The 20726-nt window shown below is 40.8% G+C and overlaps 1 long non-coding RNA gene across 4 annotated transcripts in view; it reads right to left on the minus strand.

The window, feature by feature from the left end:
• Window positions 1-20726, minus strand: part of LOC119860375 — a 122838-nt gene that overhangs the window by 48833 nt on the left and 53279 nt on the right. For 2 of the 4 annotated variants that reach the window (XR_006273945.1, XR_006273946.1), the window contains exon 2: window positions 5015-5139. The exons of the other annotated variants lie outside the window; for them this stretch is intronic. This is a non-coding gene — a long non-coding RNA (uncharacterized LOC119860375). The remainder of the gene's footprint in view (window positions 1-5014; window positions 5140-20726) is intronic. 4 annotated transcript variants of the gene reach the window in all.

The following is a 20726-nucleotide window of genomic DNA, read 5'->3' on the forward strand; positions in this document are numbered from 1 at the left end:
CTCCCTATTTAGGCCATGCTTAGCTACTTGCAATACACCTAGGGCCATAGCATCCTCATGGAAATCTACATTAAGGTGCATGTGTAACTCGCTGGTGAGCATGTGTTAAAAGTCCCCCTCTTTGAGGATCTGCAGAGGATATGAATTGTTACAGCGCTGCACCTTAGCACCTTGGCTTTTTAGCTCTGAACAATGATAGATTTACCGTGAAACAAATCATGCGGTGGCATGGGGCCCCCAATTATGAGGGACCCCAAAATGCAGGACAAATCTGACAAATGACCGAATTTAATAAGCGTTGCAAGTCGCGAAGCGGTCCAGGCTTTCTGCATTCTGTGAATTTATTCTGCGAACTGTGCTCTAAAATGTGGGTTTTTTAAGTAGTGTAGCAAAGAATTTTGCTTCGACATTTTTTTGCTGTCTTAGCAATAGCATAACAGCAACTAAGGGAAATCGTCATTTGCCAATCAAAGTCTGTCTGCCTGACCAATTATCCAACTGAACAAAAGCACCCTCCCCCACACTTTGCAACAATGCCCATGATTTGTCACTAGTATGTAATAGTTCAAAATCCCATTTTTACAGAGCCTGATAAAAATGTGGGATTAACTGTGATAAACCTAATTGGGTGGTCCACGGCCCATCCAGGCGCACCCATGGCTACCCACCTGCTCTTTCAGACATTTTTAGTCTGTCTAAAATCAAGATCAGTTTTTTTAGCAATAATGAAGTGACATTATGAGTCTGGCAATCAAAAACACAACAAAATGAAGGCAAGGCAAGGCAAGATGAAGCTAAGCAAAAGGACAGCGTCATCTTATTTTAAAAAGCTTGAAGTATTGAATAGTGAACATTCATCAAAAAGTATGGGCTAGGAAATATCTGAATTATCTGATCACTTGCCAAGTTTTGGGGACACCACAATGACTGCAAAAGTTGAACAAGCGGACTCTGAAGTGACAATGGAACGACAAAATATTGGTAGTTTTGTCGAAGCAAGGGAAGAAACCTACCCTGAAGACATTGCATTATGGCCAAAATCTGTTTATCGGATATGATAGAATATTTCTGAGTAAATAAACCGAAAAACGTAGGTAATATGGAAAATTTGAGAAAATAGTACGAGGTTGCAGGACAAAACCAATTTAGAGGTCTTCATGAGTCCCATTTTCTGAGGATGAAGAAAAATGGAACAACAGAAATGAGAATCTGGTTGATTTTTTTGGAAACCACTAAGGCAATCTACTGTTATGTTTGCAAATTATTCCCTGACCATAGTAAAGGAAAACAAACATTAGTCGACGGGCACTCTTATTAGAGAGATGTTGTAAGACATATTGCTGATCATGAAACTTCCAAAGCTCATATTAATACTATGTGTAAGTCCGTTCATAGGTGTAAATTATCTGAAAGAATTGATTCTGTGTTATCCACTCAGTCTGAAAAGGAGTGTTCTTATTGGAGGAAAGTGCTGAGACATATTGTTGCCATGGTCAAACTGCTGTCTTCTTTGGGACTACCTCTTAGAGGACATGATGAGTCATCATTGTCAAATCAAAAAGCTCAAAATCAAAAAAAAATTTTAACATGTCATGAATATCTTAGTGAATTTGATGATTTTCTCAAAGAACATATGAAAAATTATCAGTATTGTGGCTCAGGGAAGACCAACTTTTTAATGCACCAAACTTATGATGAATTCATCACTGTAATGGCAGAGCGGTTCAGAAACCAATTCACTGATGAAGTAAAGGATGTCAAGTACTATTCCATAATAGTCGATTCAACACCAAATGTGAGTCATGTAAACCAATTAACATTAATTTTAAGATATGTGATCTACAATGGTGAAGTTGTAGAGCGATTTCTTTGTTTTGTCCCGCTAAACTCCCACACTTCTGAATGTCTAGAGACAACCGTTTTGGAAATCATTTCAAATTTAGGTTTGGACATCAAACATTGTTGTGGGCAGAGCTTTGATAATGCCGTAAATATGGCAGGAAAATATTCAGGTCTACAGGCAAGACTGAACAATGCAAGCCCCTCTGTTTTATTCATACCATGTTCCAGCCATTCTTTAAATTTAATCTGCAATGCTGCAGCCAAATCTTGTGAGGGAGCTACACATTTTTTGACTTTGTTCAAAATATGTATGCCTTTTTTTTGGTTTCCATGCATCGGTGAAGTATGCTACAATCACGCTTGCAGCAGCCAAATGAAAAACATTTGACAGCTAAAAGAATTTGTGACACCAGATGGTCTGCTCATGCAGATGTTGTTTTGGATTTGAAAATGAACTATGGTGATATCAAGAAAACCTTATTAGACATCGCCACATCAAATTCTGAAAAACTGTATATGAAAACTGAAGCAAAATCCTTAGCAGAAAAGTTTGAAAAGTATGATATTGCTGGTTTTACTTTTTTGTGGTACCATTTACTTCAAAGAATTAATGCCATCAGCAAATCGCTGCAAAAGGTTCATACAAATTTATTAAATGCTGCACAATTGTTAGCCTCAGTTAAAAGTTTTGTCATTGAAGTTCAAAATGACTATAGCTCGGTGGATGCAGAGGCACGAACAATAACAGAAAATATAGGTTCCTCTGATATATCTGATGAGAAGCGTAAAAAAAGCAGGAAGTTATTTTTCGATGAAACTAGAGACAATGAATCAATTTAAAAGGGAAAGAGAAGATGATTGTTGAGACCGTCAATATTATTTGTGACACAATAATGGTGCAATTACAGAATAGAGGTAAATCTCTAAAGAAAACTGTTGATTTATTTTGCCTTTTTTTTTGACAGAAGTATGGATGAAAATGCTAAACCACTACAGAAAGAAATTAAGTGATTTCTACCGAGAGGACACAGACATAAATCTTTTTGAAGATGAAGTGAAACATTTCATTCATTTTTATCAAAAATGATGAGGTCTGTGCTTCGAGATCATCAGTTAATTTGTATAGACTTGGACATGATGGTTTGCAAGCAACCTTTCCAAATGTAGAAACCATTCTGAAAATATTTTTAGCAAAACCTGTCACAAATGCTTCTGGTGAATGTTCTTTTTCTGTATTGAAATGAGTTAAAAATTATTTGTGAAATACGATGAATCAGGAACATTTGACAAGTTCGGCACTATTGATAACTGAAAGTACCTCTTTACAAAATATTACTTATGATAACTTAATTGATTATTTTGTAAAGAAAAAGTGTAGAAAAAAAAGCTATCTGAATAATTTTTTTTTCAAATTGAATAAGTTTCTTCAGAGGAAGTTAACTTTAATTTTCCATTCATGCGTAATCTATACTTTTTGTTTTTACACATTTTTCATGCTATGGAATGCAAATACAAGCTTTCTTCTAGACCACAAGTTTTCAAACTGTGGTCTGAGAACTCCATTCAGATGGACCAAGGAAAGGTTATTAAGTTTTTTTTTTAATAAAGTACTCTTAGCCAAAGCACTTTACAATAGTTAGCTAACAGTACAAACAACATTTGGAAAGATCATTAAGTGGTCCGCCAAGACCCTCAGCAATATTCAAGTGGTCTGAAAAAAAAAACAGGTTTCAGAGTAGCAGCCGTGTTAGTCTGTATTTGCAAAAAGAAAAGGAGTACTTGTGGCACCTTAGAGGCTAACAAATTTATTAGAGCATAAGCTTTTGTGAGCTACAGCTCACTTCATCGGATGCATTTGGTGGAAAAAAAAAACCCATCCGATGAAGTGAGCTGTAGCTCACGAAAGCTTATGCTCTAATAAATTTGTTAGTCTCTAAGGTGCCACAAGTACTCCTTTTCTTTTTGAAAAAAAAAAGTTAGACTACAAAAACAAACAAGGTACCTCACTTTATTTTCATTTACATCCCATTACTTATAATACAGGAGGAAAACAAAGAAAAAAGAATGAAAAATAGAAGGGGGAGATAAGAGAGAATATTCTTTTTCTTGGCTGGGTCCCGGGCGGGGGGGAGGCGAAAATGAAACTCTAAATCTGCCACTGGCTCTGGAGGTCCCGGATTCAATTCCCAATGTGTTAGCCAAGAGGATGGCCATCATACATGCACCTAAGATGTGCACACAAACTACATAATGCATAGACACAACTCAGTGTTGTCCATGCAGAAAGGTATGAGCATAAGTACAATCTTCAGGCGATATGCATGCATCAGATGTTCTGCTGGTTCAAAAGTAAACGTGCACCTTGGCTGATGCACATTTAGGATTTTAGCCTGTGTGTCAATCTGTGTCTTTCCTAATAGTAATGCCTAGCTGTTATGTAGTGCTGGAATATAACAAAATGAGAAGAAAACTGTTCTTTCCATTATAGAGGAGGGATGCAGTGTGGCCTACTGGCCAGCCGGCTGGAATTTAGTAGTTCTGGGTTCCAATCCCAGCTCACCTACTGGGTGATTTTAAGCTAATCACTTGCCCTATCTGTAGAATAGGGACAATGACACTGACCTCCTGTCTAAAGCACTTTGAGACCTGTGTATGTAAAGCACTCCATAATAGGTAGGTATTACTCTTAGGAGAGTCTTATGTAATTTAATTGAGTATTATATCTTTTCTGTAGAAATTTTAAAATCATTCTGTAGAATTTTATAGAAAGTAATGTTCTTGCTACCAAATTCTACAGGATCGCCTAAATATTCTCTGTTACTGGTATATTATACATGTTTTAGAGTCAGCCCACATTACATTTCTATAGAATACCAGCTATAGAGACCTCTATAGAGACCTCATCCATATTAAATTCTATAGGACTTTTCCCCGTAAGAGACTTTAATAGAGTATCAAAATTATTGTCATGCCATCAGATGTATGGCATTTTCTAAACATGATGTATTACGTAAATAGAGCCAAATAGAGCCAAATTTTTGGTTTGTACTCAAGCAAAAACTCCCATTGTTTTCCCATTGCTTGAGTAAGGGTAGCAAAGTTTGGCCCATGGTGCATTTGCATGGGTCTTTCCTTCTGTATTTAAACTGGCATTTTTGTTCAACACTCTTACTTTAATACTTCCAAAGTCATCTTCCATAGTTGCAAATCACTATCGGTCACTTTCTGTTTTCACTAAGAGTCCCTTCAATTCCATTTAAACATCCCATTGACTTCAAACAGGAGTCACACTGGGTCCTAAAACCAGTATAAATCCAGGGTAAATCCATTGACTTCTGTGGAATTCATCCAGGTATGAGCTAAGTCTTGGAAATTTCTCAGCACCCTCAGCTGCTTCTGGTCAGGAGGTGTCAGTACCATTCAAGATGGGGTCCTATCACTATTGTAACTACCGGCAGAATCTGGCTCTGTATCTGAAGGCTCCTGTTTCTTCGTCCACCTTTGTGCTTTGGTCTCTTAATAAAGAGGCTCAAATGATCCATTATTTATTTAGGTGGGTGTGGTCTATTGTGTATATTAGATCAGGCAGCCAGGTACATTCATGTATTGCCATCCAGGAGCAGAAAGCCAGCGTCCCACTGAGTTGACACTCAAGCTTATAGGGCTTGTCTAGACTACCGTACGGGGTCGATCTAAGATACGCAACTTCAGATACATGAATAGCATAGCTGAAGTCGACGTACTTATATCTACTTACCTATATACAAGATCTACGTACAAGATCTACTTGTCTTCACTGCGGTAAATTCACAGCTGATACTCTCCCATCAACTACGCTTGTGCTCCTCGTTCTGGTAGAGTACCGGAGTCGATGGGAGAGCGCTCAGTGGTCGATTTATCATGTTTATACTATACTATCATGTCTATACCAATCCAGCAGTAGTGTAGACAAGCCCAGAGTGACAGTTCTTATAATAGCTCAGAACCTGTCAGGGCTCATATAAACGGGCATAACATTTGAGACAAGTGATCCATCTAGTCCAGCATCCTATCTCCCACAGTACCAGTGCCACTTGCTTCATAGGAAGATGCATGAAACCTTGTATTGACAATTACATAATCTTCAGTGTGCAGCCACGCACAGGGGATGGAGGGCGGAGGGAATTTTCTTGCCCTCTGCTCCTGGGAAGCCATGCGGGAGCCTCTCATAGTCTGGGTCCAAAGGGGCAAATAATAGCCCCATTGACGTCAGTGGCAAAATGCTCATGGATTTCCATACGACAAAGACTTGAGACTAGGAGAAAGTCATCGGATGTAGCTTTCGCAGTAACAAGGCCCTTTTACAGCTACAGCCAGCCCTGCTTAGCTCTCGCTAGCTCTCTGTTTCAAACTGTCCGCCATCCCAAGGAACAGCGGCTCATAGAATTCATCACTGCTGGTCTAAGCAGATGCTGCATACAACATGCTCACCTGGAAAGAAGGGTTCCTTGGTGCATAATTAGCCCCTGTTACAAGTCTCTTCCCCACACACACATCATGGCTGCTCCAGAGAGGATTGCCATCTGCTACTGTTCTCTGATTTCAAAGGGAGTTAGACACCTAAATAGCTTTGAGGATCTGGGCCTCAGTGCTTTAGCTCTAGTGATAGAAGTTGGTCATGGGGGCACAAGGAAACCAAAGTAAAGTCTCTCGTCTTGTCCTTCCTCCTTTTCCCCCATCCGAGATTGGATGCTGTGGCTGACTGGCAATGTTACAGCCAGCCTTTCTGCCACCATAAAAACACAGAAACCATTGGGGGTCTGATTAGAACCTACTAAAAACCACATTACTGAATATAAAACATTAGCCTGCATGCTTGGTTTCTCTGTATGCTCTTTGTTCCCTTAAGAGAAATAACCTTCCCCTTATGTAAACATTCTCCTCATTTTCTCCAACAAAATTCCCTCACTGGATACTTTTGCAATTACTTGTAGCCTTTCTTATACCTCCAACTTTCCTATGAATAAATCCTTTTCTTTACTACCTCTCTTATATTTCTCTTGTTAAGTTTTACATCTTTATTAGCTGAGGCACTGTCTATTTTACTAGCTAATATATCCCCCTTTTCAACACTTGTTCTGCTTTTCAATGTATTTATATACTATATGCCACTGACTTTTCGTGCAGTGTGACCCCTGGCTGATATAAGCCTACAAATTTGGATTCAGGCTGAAGAAAGCCTCTCTTTTGTGTTAGGACTCAAACCATGTTCCTTGGTGCAAACGAGCTGCCACTGGGGTCAACCCATCACAAAGTGAAGGAAAAATACCTTGCAATTTTTGCATGGAGCAGCATCAGAAAGTCCATAGAACTGTAAACAGGGAAAAGTCTGGTCTTTTATACCACAAAACTTATATTTATTGCAAAATTTAAATTTGTTGCAAAAATATTCCTACTCTATGTAACCAAGAGTTTTGATAGGCGCTAGTTCCAGCCGAGACAACTGCAGTGCAAATGTCTAATGTCGTTCATTAAGGCCATGTCTACACTACAAAATTGACTTAAGTTGACTTAATTTACATCACCATACAGTCACCATTGTAATTACATCGCTTGTGCATTTCCACACTTTGATCATTATGTTGGCAGTGCACATCCTCACCAGGAGCACTTGCACTGATTGAATTGTCAGGGTGAGGCAGTCTGAGACAGCTTCTGAAAGCCAGCAACAGTTGATGTAAGCAACACAGTGTCTACGTTGACACTTTTAGCTGAAAATTTTAGTGTAGTCACTTACATAGCTAGGTCATCGTAAGTTACCTTGCGTTGACCAGGGCTTAAAGACTACAACTTGGTACAAAAGGTGAGATATTTCAATGCATCCTCCTGGACCTGAGAAATGGTGTATTATTTATTGGATCAAATTCTCCATTGGTATAACTCGACTGAAGTCAGTAGATTCACACCAGCAGAGAATGTGGCCCATGGCTTATAAATACACGTAAATACACTGGAAATAAAGCACACATCTTTAATAGTGGATTGATTAACCATTGAAACAACTTGCCCAGGGATGTGGTGGAATCCGTACCACTTGAGGTCTTTAAATCAAGATGGGATAGCTTTCTAAAAGAGAGTCTGTAGGTGAAACAGAAATTATGGGCTTGATGCTGAATTTACGGGGGAGGTTCTCTGGTCCGTGCAATGCAGGAAGTCAGACTAGATGATCAATAATGATCGCTTCTCACCTTAAAAATCTACAAAATCTTCCCCCAAACCTCAAGCTAAATATTTTATCTGTAATTTTGTCCCAGCTGATTTCTTGCCAAATGTACATGTACATGCAGAGTGAAATTCACCTCCATGCAGAGGGCCTGTGCAAAGCCTATGCACCACTGAAGCCCTCAAAATAGGTCTTAATGGAGTATATTCTTGTGCGGGCCTCTTACAGGGTGAATTTCATCCAAAATGCACAGTACTAACAATAATTCAACTCAGCATTTATAACTCTTTTCACATGCAAAGTGCTTAACAAACAAGAATACAAATAACTGTGCAAAATAACAGTCAGCAGAAATTATACAGCATTTACAAGAAGAAACTATTTCAATTATTCAGAATAAATGATCCAAACCTTTTTTTGGAAGTTAAAGTTGAGCTTTTCTTGATTATTTTTCATTTTTGCAGTCTCTGCATATCTGGGCTTCCTCTGGGACTGGAAGCAGGGAAATGCCATGAGACAAGCTGGCTGCTCAGTATTTCTGGCCATATTGGGAGCAGGCAGCACCATAAATCTCAGAAGAAAGCCTGATTTCAGAAGATTTTCAGCCTAAATTTGCATCCACAAAAGGACTTCAGATAGGTTGGATTTTTTTTTTTTTTGGGTCTTGACGCCGGTGGAACCCCCTGAATCCTTTTCACAAGAGCTGGTTGAATATTGCAAATACAATATTTGTCAATATTTGTTTGAATTATGCAGGACTGTTTAGTTTGCCCACATTCATGCCGTTGGTTCATGACCCTTGAACATTCACACAAATGGGATTTTGTTCAAATGATTGTTTGGGGAAGGGATACCTGACGGAAAGCCATCTTGCCCTGTTCACATCCATTCAGAATGCTGCTGCAAATTTTCCTAGCCAGTCACTTTGACCAGGTCCCAGCATTTTTGCATCCCTCCATTGGCTCCCCATTTTCTATCATGCCAAACATAAGTTACTTGTCTTCACTTTCAGAGCCCTTCTTGACCTACCCTCACCCTACCTGTCATTTCTCTGATTGGCCCATGATGTCAGCCTCCACCACCCACTTGTCCAGTTTTCAAACAATCACTTTCCCTGCTGCTGTCATGCTTGGGAGGTGCTCCCTGTAAACATCAACAAAGCCACTTCATTGTTCTCTTTCAAATCCCTGCTTAAAATTCTCCTTTGCTGGCATGCCAACAGAATATGTTACATTGGTTGGGCTGGTGTACTGAGACCACTGGCTCTCCTGCTGACCAATACTGTCTTGTTGTTTCCTTCTGCTCCCTTGCTTGGCTGTAGCCATCTGTTGTCTCTTGTTTTATATTTAGATTGGAAACTCTTTGGGGCAGGGAGTGTCTTTTGTTCTCTCTTTGTACAGCACCTAGCACATGGAGGGTCTGGTCCACAACTCATGCTTTTAGAAGCGATGATACAACAAAAATTAATAAGGAAGTATTGGAGTGCAAACAAAAGTATTTGCTATTTGTTATTCCCTATTAGTTATTCTCCTGTTTTAAAAGTTTTAGTCTTCCAATCAGGAAGCAGAAAAAAAGATTACACTAAATGAGATATGAATAGAAGACCCTATCCAGATGAAGCTGCAGGAAGAGTATCATGGAGCAGAATGTAATTTAAAATACCAGACTTAGAATTTGACCATGATGAGGAGCACCAACTGAAACACCAACATCATTTCCTGTAACATCTAGATGTTCCTTGTAGGTCTCCAGTCCAAAAGGAGATAACTCCTCTTGGGGCAAACTAATATTCACACTTGGTAATGCTTCTCCCTTGACTGTGAGGAATTTACAGTCTGAACAAGCATTTTGATAATTACAGAGCAAGCGTTTAAACATTACCGTTATAACATGGGAAGCAGATATTAGAAATACAGTAGAACCTCAGACCAGAGTTACAAACTGACCAGTCAACCACACACCTCTTTTGGAACTGGACGTACGCAATCAGGCAACAGAAGAGACCCAAAAAATAAAAAAGCAAATACAGTACAGTACTACATTAAATGTAAATTACTAAAAAAATAAAGGGAAAGGAGCCTTTTTCTTCTCCATAGTAAAGTTTCAACGCTGTATTAAGGTGGTTCCCCCAGCCTGGCTTTCAGCAGCAGTGATATACAGGCTGTTTTATACTTCGTTGCATCTGGATCTTCTGCCATACAAGATCTCACTCTGGCACAGGGTCAATTAACAAACTCCAGTGTTATTGTGTCTGTTTACAATATGCTTCTTCACTCTCATGACTTCTCAGACGGTTCCCCAGGAGGTGTCGCTCCCAAAAATTTCCCTCCCAGGAAACAGTATGCTGCCCGAAAGGGTCTGCTAGCTCTTTCATATTGTTACTCTCCTTCTCTTTTAACAAAAAACTGTCAATCACCCCAGCAATAACTCATAAAATAATCTAATGTTTTCCTTTCAGATGCTGACCATTCTTGCAGTTACTGCATTCACATCTTATTGGTTTGTCTAGCTATATACCTGTACAAGGTGCTAGTCCATCACACAAAATCCCTCAGATGAGCAAGTCTTTTAACAATTTGCCCTCTTCTAGTACAGTATGGTTCACTGGTGCCATCCTGGTGCTATCTTCCTCCAGTCTGCTCAACCACAGTCTTGGTGTTGCTGAAGTCTCTGCCGAAACACCCTCTTCCTCCTGTCTTTCCTCTGGCATACCCTTGATATTGTCCACTTCTAACAAATCTGGATTGGGATTCTCCTGCTGTAGAACCCAAAAACATGTGTTGTCTGTACTATGCTTAGAGGTTTCTTTTATTTTCCTGAAGTGCCTACAGTTTCACTTCACTGTCTGTCCATTGTCTATTTGCCATTGATATGATCTTTGGTTTTCTGCTTCCACAACTGTAGTTTTGTGGCAGAACTTATCCTGTTTTGTTAATGGTTGTATATGCACTTTGTTACTCAACTCCAGATCTGGCAGATCTCTTGCAGACTTCTTGTAGTAAAGCACTTGTCCATTTTGTTGGTTTTTCCCTAGTTCCCCACTGAAGCACCTGAATACTCAGGCTCTAACAACCTTCCACTTGTCAGAGTGTTTTGTTCTCCAGCTCATCAATCTTTGGGCCAGACTAGAATTTAGGCCTTGCAAGGGAGTATTCCTGTGATTTAGTAGTGCTAAGTATGGGACAGCCTCTGCAGTTTTTGCTTTTTTCAATAGTTTCTTAGCAGTTTTTATTGCTGATTCTGCTTTGAGGATACCCCAGTGAAGATGTTATGTGATCAAACTCCCAAGCCTTTACTGAACTTCCAGAATGCTTTTGAAAAAAAACTGTGGTCCATTATTGGAACACATGATATCCAGTATCCAATACCATGCAAAGTGCGCTTTTATCTTCCATATGACTGTTCTGAATCCTGTGTATGTCTATAGTCTATCTCCCAGAAATTGTAAAAATAGTCTACAATGATCATGTAACTTTTGTCTCCAAAGATAAACAAACCCATTTCCAGCTTTGCCCATGGTCTTACTGGAACTTTGTATTGCTACAGAATTGCTCTTGTAGTTGACGGTCTTCCCAGGATCTGCATATTTTTCGTGAAAATCCATAATTGCTCATTCATTCCTGACCAGTATAAAGTCTCCCTGGCTCACCCTAGGCAACCTTCAATTCCCAGATCTGATTAATGAACTTTGTACATAATCTCATTCCTAAAAGCTGCTGGAATAACTCCTCTTTCTCCCCAAAATATAATGCCATTCAGTACACACAACTTGTCTCTTATCTGAAGGAATGGTGTTCTCTCTTTAGGTACTTGATCTTTCATTCCTGGCCATCCTTATAAGATCATGAGTTTCAATATCTGCAGCATTCTGTCTTGTTCTGTACCTCTCAACCTCTCTTCCAAGATAAGCAAGTACTGTACCATATTTATTGTCTTCACCTTGACCTCTAAGGATCTCTCCTTGCTGGATTCTAGCAGGTATGCACAGTTCTAGGTGTCCACCAACACCAGTCTCTGCCTGGGGATCTGTACATCGTATCTCTGCTGTCACATCATCATCCGCTGTAATCACTTTGGTGCACTGTGTTATGGCTTTCTCCAAATGCTTTCGAGAGGTATGAGGTAAGATTGTATGTCCATAGTGCTAATAAGTGTACTAGTGAATTTTTTCCATTCCAGAAAAGAGTATTGCTAACAACTCTTTTTCAGTCTGAACATACCCCTTCTCTGTTATGGACAAAACTCTCCTAGCGAATGCAACTGGTTATCCCCATTCCAGCATGGTAGACCTAGATGCAACTCAGATGCATCACACTGTAGCATCAGGGGTTCCTTTGCATCAGAAGCCTTCCTAAGCATTTCTTTTACTTTCCAGAATGCTTGTTTGTATTGGTCTGCCCACTCCCATAATGTGTCTCAATGTGTCGACTGTCTCAGGATCTTACAACTCTCAGACAGATGGTTGAAAAACTTTCCTAAATACTGACCATTCCCAAGAAGCTCAGGACTCCTTTAACAAAGCTGGGTCTTGGCATTTCTCTAATTTTTCTCACTTTATTTAGGTATACTTTCAGGCCTTTGGAGGTAAACAAATGTCCAATGTATGGCATTTGGTTACTCTCAACCTGAGCTTATCTAGGTTCAATTTAATATTTTTATCTGCATTGCTGTAAAAATTGCAGTAACTTGTAGTTGTGACATGGTTGTGTTTGTTCTGGATTATAACCCTCTCCCAGTATCAGCACATTCTCTGGATTCCCATCAGGCCCTCCAATGCTTAGGTCAATCTGCTCTGGTGACTTCTGGTGCCGGACTGATTCCCATTGGCATCCTTAACCATCGGTTTCTCCCAAATGGAGTTGCGAAAGTTGTCAAGTAACTGGATTCTTCATCCAGTTCAACATGCCAAAATCAATTTTACATACTGTAAAAAAGTCTTATTGTAGGCAGATCTGGTAATATGTCCTCAATTGTAGGCAGAAGGAAATGGTTCCATTTCAAAGGTTTGTTTAAAGGCTTTGGGTCTGTGTATATTCTGTTTTCTGGATGGCTTTCTCAGTATAACATGACTATTTATCCAGTGTTCCTGTGCTCTTCTCTACAGGATATATAAATCCACAATTCTGTAGTCTTTGCAATTCATCTTTCAGTGGCAGTAGTAATGCAATGAATACTTTTCTTTTTGGCAATTTAACTGGCTTCACACTAGTATCATTCTCTATTTTATAAACACCATCTAGTCATCTGTCTCCCAGAAACACATCTCTATACTCCCTCTGTATCATCTACTGATCCCAGGTTATACCATCCAAGGAGTTTTCAATCACCCCACTATCCACTTGCATTACGATATGGAGCTGTACTTTTATCAGGTTCATGGCTTGGGCAGTCTTGCTGCCCAGAAGCGATACTGCTGTCTCATCATCTATAACCACAAAGTCCAATCTGTATTTCTTTTTGTTCTTTGATTTCTTAATTTAAGAAAGAATTTAAGACTTTAAAGTGCTATGGTTGTACATTGTTAATAGCTGGTTGTTCTCTTCCAACCGTATAGCCGTGTTCAACAGACTGATTGGGATTATGTTACAATTTGCACCACAATCTAATTGAAAGGTATCATTTTCTTCCCAAGTAACATGGCTGTATACATCTCTTTCTGGTGCTTACTAGGGTCTTCTTGCAGTATGTTTATCATCTGCTTGGTCACCCACATAATGTTTTCATACTCGAGGTTGCTCTTTTCAGTTTGTGTACACACCTTGGATTTCTTTTTCTGGATTTGTTGGGACAAACACCTGGCTGCAAAATGGTTAAATTTGTCACAGGTATGGCATTGTTTACAATATGCTGGACACTTCTCTTCCTTTCTTACATGTTTTCTCCCACCGTATTTGCACAGGTCTTTACTCTTGTCATCTACTGATGTTGTATCTGGTTTTGCTTTCTCTTTCTTATGTATTGACAGTTTCTGCTGACTGTCCTTCTAATCCTCTTTTGGGAGAGCTGTGCAGCCCTACATATCTCCGAACTTTTCCCCAAAGTTAAGCCAGCTTCCCTCAGCAACTGCTATTGTACTTGTATGTCTCGTATCCCACACAGTATCCAGTCTTTTATCAATGAATCTTTAATATTTTCAACATTGCAACTGGTGGGTAGCACTTTTATATCAGTGCTGTACTCACCTATACCCTCCCCAGCTGCTTGATCCCAAGTAAAGAAATCACATCTTTCCATTGTCTCATTCTTCCGGGGGTTATAACGGGTAACCAAAACAGCCTGTTATTGCTTCTAAGGTGCATTGAGCTTGGGGAATTTCCATGCACACCATCTCACTTCTCTCTCTCTCCCCCTTTCTTCAATCAGGTAACAAAACTTTTTTTTCACAGCATCCTCTTTATCCGACACAGCAATAGCTACACAGAGGTTAAATTCCTCTTTCCAGCTCTTCCATGCTGGAGCTAAATTCTTAGCTTGCAGGTTTAATGTCATTGGAGGTGTCAGCCCCTCCGTTTTCTGTTTGTTATCAGCTTTGTTTCGTAAAACAAACTGTGTACTGACAGAGATATTCTGCGCTCTGCAGTGCAGCTCTGAATGGTCTCTCCTGCTGTCTAGGACTCTATTACTACAGTCACCATGTTCTATGCTTCATTGTATCTGGCATATAAAATCTCATGCTAACACAGGGTTAATAGCAAACTCCAGATTTATTTTGGCTTCTCTAGCATCATGGCTTTTCAGACAGTTCCCCAGGACATGTCGCTTCTAAACAGTTCGCCCCAGGAAACAGTATGCTGCCTGAAAGTGTCGGCTAGCACTTTTGTATTGTTGCACAGGCTGCATTCTCAGCAAGTCAAGAGCTGGGTCTGGGTGGAAGCTATCTCAGGATGCCTGTCTGGCTGGGGGGGCTCACAGGTGCAGCAAGAGGAAGAGCTAGTAGTGGTGTACATAACACGGCATTTTCCTCCCATTGCAAGTTCTTCCTTGTACATTACCTGCAGGATAAGGAAAGGGAAAACAAAACACAACACACAACCCTGCCTTCTTCTGCTGACAAACTCAGCTGGCTAACTCCCTTCATCTCATCAGCCACATGTCTTGGGTTTATTATAACCTTAGCTAATTGTTTAAGTAGTGCATTTGTCTGCGAAGGCAGACCTGATCATTTTAATAATTAGCACTTTCCCCAGAGTTTCTGGCTGGACATTGTATTACCAGCTAACCAAAGCTTTTCCCTATGAAATGTTTCAGGTGTATCCAAAAACTGCAAATATATCAAGAACTCAATCTCTGCAGTTCCATTTGGTTCAAGTTTTCTACATGCAGCAATAATTCTTCAGTTCATGGACTACAGTATGTATGACCTATTCTTTGGCAGAATAAGCTGTTATGTTTCCATCACAATATATAAGCTTGGTTTCATGAGTGTGAGCAGGCAATGGGCCAAGAGTAGAATACCTCTCCTTTGCAGTCAGTTCTGAGCCAAGATATTATTTTTACTTTTCAAAAGCATGAGTGGTCAAAAACACTGCTTGGAAATTGAAACCATCCTCCATGCACCTCTGCTTCTCTCATACTGAGCTTGAAAAGCATTGTAAATTGAATGAGTCATACAGTATGGGGTTTGCAATTTCCCAATCAATAATGGTCTCAGTTTATATTTTTCAGCTGCTCTGCAATGTTTTTTTCTTCTATAGCTGAACTGGAGAGATAAGCCCGTGGATCATTCTGCAAAGCCAGCGGTAGTGTCAGAAAGAAGCCTTCAGAACAGTGCATCTTCATCACTCTCCTACATCTGGTCCTTATGTATCTTCCCTCCTGAAGGGTCCTTTGCAACAAAGCTGGAAACTTTGATGCAGTGTTTGGAATTTGTTAAACAGCTACAGTATATCTCCCCTTACAACACACTGTGCCACACTATGATTCGCCTGGCAGTTATACAGCTATCTAGGGCTTGCTTTAATCTCAGTAGCGGAATAAAACATTTTTCAAGTTTAGCATTTTTGTTTTATGATTGTCCAAATGCTGCGACACACTGCTGGTATTATTGTAAAAATCCAGAGAATGAACCTCAATTCAAGTCAATTTCTGGCAGATGGCTATTCTCCATGAGCCAGATTCATTCCTAGGGTAACTCTATCTTTGTGTCTGCACTGATGGGGTTGATACTGCATGTCAGACATTATGGAGTGACCTCTAGAAAGGTAATGAGTGGGGAGATGTCTCGTCATACATGTGGGTGACATCACATTTAGCCCACTCACCAATTTCAAAGCCTATAATGGACAGAACACGTACAGGAGAGAGACTTCTGGCAGTATCTGCTCCACTGAATCAGAACTGGGCAGTGATATAAAATGGAAACCTTGTGTAAAACCTATGCCACTGTTAAGCCTGTCACATATACAGTACTTGATTCCTTGACTCTGGCAACACCCCTATACCTCCTCATGCCAAAGATGTAATTGAAATTGCATTCTGATGAGGGCTATGCAGGTGGTTAGCTGAGATTGCTGCTTCCAATTGGTTAAGAATTGAACACATCCTATTGTTTCTGGTACTCTTCTCCCCCTTGCTTGTTACATCTACTTGCTTGTCTCTTAATCCTTGTCTACACTACAGGGGTAAGATGACCTAAGTTATGCAACTACATGAATAATATAGTTGGAATTGACGTAGCTTATGTCGACTTATTGTGGTGTCTACATCATGCTGGGTCGATGGGAGACACTCTCCTGTCGACTTAACTCACACTTCTCGTTCCAGTGGAGTACCGGAGTCAACAGGAGAGTAATCTGAGGTCAATTTAGCTGGTCTTCACTAGACCCACTAATTCCACCCTTGGTACATCGATTGCTGCAGCATCAATCCCTGGTAAGTTTAGGCATGCCCTTAGATGGTAAGCCCTTGGAAAGAAGAGCTGTCATTTTCTATATAGGTTTGTGTAGCACCTAGCACAATGGGGCCCTGAACTTTATGTGCTACTGCAACATAAATGTTTCATAATAAATAAAAATGCTTACTTTTGTTTATTCATTGCTTATGCAAACATTTTCTGTGTCAAGCAAGTGAGACTATAATTCTATGGGGATAGCTGGGACAGCAGCTGGGAGATGTAATTTGCAGCTCAGGTAAACCTACACGTGCTAGCTCTACTCAAGCTAGTGCCTAAAAATAACAGCATGAGCCCAGGCAGTAGCTCAGACTAGCCACCCGAGTACAATCCTATCTGGACTCCCTGCGTACATACTTGGGTGACGAGCCCAGGCAGTAGCTCAGACTAGCCACCTGAGTACAATCCTATCTGGACTCCCTGCGTACATACTTGGGTGACGAGCCCAAGCCACTGCTCATGCCACGCTGCTATTTTTGGAGAACTAGCTTGAGCAGAGCTAGTGTGTGTACATCTGCCTGTGCTGGGAATGCTACCTCCCCACTGCTGTGTAAACGTACCCTAAGAGAACAACATGCTAGGATGACTTATTTGTATAGCTCCAGCAGTAAATTAGGCATGAAAAAGTTGACTACTTTTGATGCAAAACCCACAAGCCTTCATAAAATGTTCCCCATTGCACCATTTATAACTTTTCAGCAATATTCGCAAAGATTTACCCTTCTAAGCATGGAGAAGCACTCAGATGGAGCTGCACACAGCACTTCAGCTTAGAAAAACAGATCACGGTGCAATTTAATGAATGTAAATCAACTAGCCTGGTAAGAAGGCTCAGTATGTGTAATGCTGACGGAACCCGGTCGTCGGCAGACAGTATCGAACCTGGGGCCTCTGGAGCATAGTACATGAGCCTCTACTGCATGAGGTAAAAGCCAGATGGCTGTAGAGCAGATTCATTAATCTCTTTCTCTAAGTGGTCTCAGTGCCACTAGATGGGACAGAACACCACACCCAGGAGGTGTGTGGGTTACATACTTCCCCTAGCAGAGAAAGTGAGTCCCGAGCTTCAGAGACTTCCTAGTTGAAATCCCAGACAAGCCTCTACTTGTAACACCAACAGACCCTGGTCGTCAGTGGGTGGGATCGACCCTGGGATCTTTGGAGCTATATGCATGAGCCTCTACTGCATGAACTAAAAGCCATAGCTCTGAAGAGCAGACTCATTAATCCCTTTCTCTAAGTGGTCTCAGTGCCGCCAGATAGGACAGAACACCACAACCAGGTGGTGTGTGGATTACACGTGCGCAGTATGTACTTGAAAGATATTGGAGTTTTGGACTTCAGACCATTCTTACACCTGTGTTTTTCCCCTATGAAACCCTATTTTTAAAAAGGGCATGCTGACGATAATAAAGAGTTTGGTTTCATTCTAGCTTTTTTACTATATGCAGACGACATCTTCCTTTTTCTGGGAAGATCTCCTCAGCAGGTGAGACATTGGATGAAGAGTCTCCAGGCAATGCAGTAATAGCCCACGTCAGTGACCAGGATGTGGGCAGTTGTGCCTAGTGGTCGGAGTAGGACTCCGTAGCTGGAGATTGCAGACCAGGCTCAGAGCCGGATTCCGAGGCCAGGCACCAGAGATAAAGGTCACAACTGGGTTAACCTGGAGTGATGCAAGGCCAAGGCAAGAGCAAGATTGAGAACAAGGCAGCAACTGTGTCCGCTGCTGCTGCTGGCTTTAGAGCCTGTCTGCCAACTCTGCAGACCAATCAGGCAATGTAGCCAATTAGACAACCTACTACAAGCCAGCTGCTCTCATTAGGGCACTTGGAGACTGGCTCATATTTGTGGCATGGAGTCTCTGAGCATGGCTTAGCTGACAGTGTGTTTGAAGATAAATTTCAAACATTCTTCTTTGTAGTACTGCAGTGCCTGGGATATGTCCACACAGCATTTTGGAGTGAGGGGAGCAAGCTTCCCACCCTGGCTGGGCAGATCTGAGCTAGCAGAGCTGGGGAGACAGAGCTTTGGAGTTGCAGCTAAGGCTGGAGCTTGGGCTTCAAAGCCCACCCGCTCCCTAGGCTTCAGAGCCCGAGCTCCATCTTGAGCCACAGCTTCAAAGCACTGTCTGCACACTTGTCTTTAGATCACTGGCACAAGCCCCAGTCTGTCGACCAGCTTGCTCCACAAAGCTCTGTTGACATAGTCCTAGAGGCCCCAGCTGACATGAGGACCCCCATTACGCTACATACTGTACAAACATGTAGTCGGAAATAGTCGCTATGTTGATGAGTTTACAGTCTAAACACAAAAGCAAACAAAAGCATGTGAGAAGGAGACAGATGCGAGTGACAACAGATGTATGGCAAAGCCAAGAATTGAACCCATATTTGCAAGCCAATGCCTTAAGCACAAAGCCATCTTTCTACAGCAAAGGCCATGCCCCTTGTAGACAAGCATGTCTTATTTAACTGAGTATTAAAGAGCTCTTCCTATGTGTCAGGGTGCCGTGAGTGGGACCATCAAACAAGACTGGAGGAAAAACACACAAACAAATTTTTTAAAAGTATTATCTTAGGCCTGACAATAACAAAGACCCTGCACCTGGAAAACATGCAGGCCACAGATAATATAAAGGTAAAAGAGTCAGCATGCCAGGCATAGTTTGGCACAGAAGAAAAAAAAATCAAGTTACACAGGTAGATGGGAACCAAAGAGGAATATGAGGGAACAGCTAAAGACCGAGAAGTCTTCTCTCCTGCATGTGCATCATTCCCTTTAACATTAATGGGAGAAATACATAGACATCAAGAGGAGAAAAGATATCATAACCACAGAGAAACAACCTCTATCAGTGCATAAAGAGCACAAACCACTTGAAATAATGAAAAATAACCAGAAGACACCTTTGTAACTCATCCATCCATCCATCCCTCTTCTGATAGAATGGCACCTGCTGTTGGTCCTAAACAAACATAGTAGTTGAGTGAGCTTCCTACCTCGAACAGGAAAAGTGAAACAGTGACACAGCTACGCATTCTTGTGTCTAATACAAGAGGTGAGCATCATTCTTCTGACTGGAACAGAAGGTGGAGATGCATTTGCAAGTCTACTACAGAAGGTAATGGGACACAAACCCCATACTCTTCTTTTTAGATATCTTGACATTTCTGTTATTCTGTCTTCCCATGACACAGTGTATGAAATGCAATTTAAAAAACTTTGAATTTCAATGTTGTTAAATAGTGTCTTAAAGGCCTCCATACCCCATTTCCAATCCTGAGCCATCTAGCCCCAAAACTATTAAATATTAATATATGTAGTCCTGTACTGGGTGACTGGTTTGAACATTGTCCTTTTGATGAAACTTTCTTTTACACTTCTGTGGAACTGAAAGTTATGGCTTATGTGGTACAGATGGAGCTAATATAGCATATCAGTGCTTTGGAGGGGTGAGTGGATGGCTCTGCATGAGAGGACTTCTCTTGTTCCAGAGACGTGTATGCTGTTGTTAGCATAGTTGTTCATCTGGAGCTCAACAGAACTCCTTGTTATGTTCAGTACTGAATGTGAGCACTTCATTTTGCAGACCAACATCAGAGAGTATCTGGCTGATGGTTGCTCAGATGTTGTAATTAATGTCAAAAGGGTAAATGCAAGTGACCATGAATGTAGATAATATCTTTCTTGTTCGCCACTATCTGAACTAACAAGGGTGGCCTTCATGGAGAGCAAGACTGAAAATCAATGGTCTGATTGAGAAGAATGCTTTCCAAGACTCCAGTCTAC

The sequence above is a fragment of the Dermochelys coriacea genome, chromosome 8, assembly GCF_009764565.3.
Source record: "Dermochelys coriacea isolate rDerCor1 chromosome 8, rDerCor1.pri.v4, whole genome shotgun sequence".
In the NCBI taxonomy this organism is placed as follows: domain Eukaryota; kingdom Metazoa; phylum Chordata; order Testudines; family Dermochelyidae; genus Dermochelys; species Dermochelys coriacea.